At 44.6% G+C, this 2,685-nt stretch overlaps 1 pseudogene; it reads left to right on the top strand.

The window, feature by feature from the left end:
* The first annotated feature begins 1,788 nt into the window (after nt 1-1,788).
* On the top strand, nt 1,789-2,261 carry LOC105510498 (annotated as a pseudogene).
* Nucleotides 2,262-2,685: the final 424 nt, after the last annotated feature.

The raw sequence follows: 2,685 nt of genomic DNA, 5'->3' as shown, positions 1-2,685 counted from the left end.
CTCAAGTGCTCTGCCTGCCTCAGCCTCTCAAAGAGCTGGGATTACAGGCATGAGCCACTGCGCCCAGCCTCTGTTACAATGTTGATAAGAAAAACAAATCTATTTCTGGCTGGGGCCGACATCTGTGTGGAGTTTGCTTGTTCTCATGTCTGCGTGGGTTTCCTCCCACATCCCAAAGATATGCACATGAGGTGAATTTGCATGTCTACCTCATCTCAGGATGAGTCAGTGTGGGTGTGAGTGTGGGTATGGGTGCACCCTGTGAGATAATGGCACCCTCTCCCGAGTGGGTTCCCACCTTGCACCCTGAGCTGCTGGTACAGGCTCCAACTACCCATGACTCTAAACTGCAATAAAAAGGTAAATAATTATCTTACTTACTTTTAATAATCTTTCTTAAATACATGCATAGCTCACATTTATTGTAAGGTTTAATATGAGTAGTTTCGCTTATAGTTAGAAGTTTAGTGATAGTTTTGTCACCAGAAATATGCTGAGGGAACTGAACTATTGTTTGTATCATTAACCTATGCTAAAATTGATTTCTTCATATGTTGTTTCACTTAAAGTCCTAGTTTCTTTCTTTTTTTTTTTTTTTGAGATGGAGTTTTGTTCTTGTTGCCCAGGCTGGAGTGCAGTGACACAATCTCAGCTCACCACAACCTCCGCCTCCCGGGTTCAAGTGATTCTCCTGCCTCAGCCCCCCGAGTAGCTGGGATTACAGGCATGCACCACCATGCCTGTAATTTTGTATTTCTAGTAGAGAAGGGGTTTCTCCATGTTGGCCAGGCTGGTCTTGAACTCCCGACCTCAAGTGATCCACCCGCCTCGTCCTCCCGAAGTGCTGAGATTACAGGCGTAAGCCATGGCACCCGGCCTAAAGTCCTAGTTTCGGAGAACCTACTGATGATGTTAAGTGAGGCCTTACTGCACTTAATGGCCCCAAAGCATAAAGAGTAGTGGTGCTGGCGATTTGGGTATGCCAGAGAAGCCATCAAGTGTTCCTTTGAGCGAAAAGATAAAAGTTCTCCACTTAATAAGGAAAGAAAAGATATCGCGTGATGAGGTTGTTTAAATCTATGATAAAGGCCAGAAATGGTGGCACACATCTGTAATCCCAGCACTTTGGGAGGCCAAAGCAGGTGGATCACTTGAGGCCAGGAGTTCGAGACTAGCCTGGCCAAAATGGCAAAACCCTATCTCTACTAAAAATACAAACAAATTTAGCTGGGTGTGGTGGTGCACACCTGTAATCCCAGCTGCTCAGGAGGCAGAGGCAGGAGAATCGCTTGAACCTAGGATGTGGAGGTTGCAGTGAACCCAGATTGTGCCTCTTACCCCAGCCTGGGTGACAGATCAAGACTCTGTCTAAAAAAAAAAATAAAGAAAGAAAAAAAAAGAAAAAAGCTATGATAAAGAGTTTGTACTAGTTTTGTTGTCACACCTCAAACTGCAAAAGTTACTGCCACAGTGTATGGTAAGTGCCTAGTTAAGATGGAAAAGGCATTAATTTTTGTGGGTGAAAGACATGTACAGAACATGTTTCAACTGATGGCAATTGGGTTTATCCAAGGTTTCAGGCATCCATGAAGGGTCCTGGAATGTGTCTGCCACAGATAATGGGGGGGACTATTGTACTTATTTTTCAAATATATGTTGTGATTGGCAAAATATATAGTCTCATAAAAGCCTAGGATTTCATGCTATCCTTTGTTCATTGTAAGCTTTTAAGACAGATGCTACTCTTCCCGTCCCAGGAGCTTTAAAGCTGTGAGTTATAATGCCGACATGGCGAATTCCACGAACCATACCACACACAACCAGTCCCCCAAATGGTAAAAAAGTGGCATCAAGAAACCCTGATCACAAACATATGAATCTATCTCTTAAGGGGGTGGACCTCAAGTTCCTGAGGAACATGTGTTTCGAAGCACAGCAAGAAGGGCCTGAAGAAGATGCAGGCCAGCAATGCCAAGGCCATGTGTGCGAGAGCCAAGGCTATTGAGGCCCTTGTAAAACCCAAGGAGGTTAAGCCCAAGATCACAAAGGGTGTCATCTGCAAGCCCCACCAACCTGCCTGCAGTGCCCACCTCAAGCTTGGAAAGTGTGCTGATGCCCACATTGCCAGGAGTCTCAGGCTCTGCTGACCAAAGGCCAAGGCTCAAAACAAGGCTCAGACCATGGGTTCAGCTCCAGCCTCAGTTCTGGCTCCAGCTCAGGGTCCCAAAGGTGCTCAGGCACCCACGAAGGCTCCCGAGTAGAGGCCTGTGTCTGCCAGAATGAGTACAGAAGGATTGGTGTGACCTCTGGGCTGCTGTCTGCTTGGGGCTGGTGCCCTCCTGTGCTATTTGCATGAATAAACGTGAGGCAGGAAAAATACATACATATACATACATACATAGATGCTAAAAGAACAATTATTATGCAGGTTCTGTGATCATTTTTTTGAAGTTAAAAACCATTATGCTCAAATAGAGTTTGTTCAAACCACTGGCATACACAGCTAGAATTTAGAAAACAAAGTGAACATTTTAGCCTAGGTGGTTCAATAGATTTTTTTTTTTTTCCCTGCAAAGGATGGGATTTGAACTCAGCTTTGAATAATGATTAAGTTTTTAACAGCAAGGATATGTCTGAGATTCAACCCATTTCAGGTGTCCCAGTGTATATGAAAGGAGAAAGCTT

Source organism: Colobus angolensis, unplaced genomic scaffold, assembly GCF_000951035.1.
Source record: "Colobus angolensis palliatus isolate OR3802 unplaced genomic scaffold, Cang.pa_1.0 Scaffold19, whole genome shotgun sequence".
NCBI lineage: Eukaryota > Metazoa > Chordata > Mammalia > Primates > Cercopithecidae > Colobus > Colobus angolensis.
This window is presented reverse-complemented; position numbering and strand designations above follow the sequence as displayed.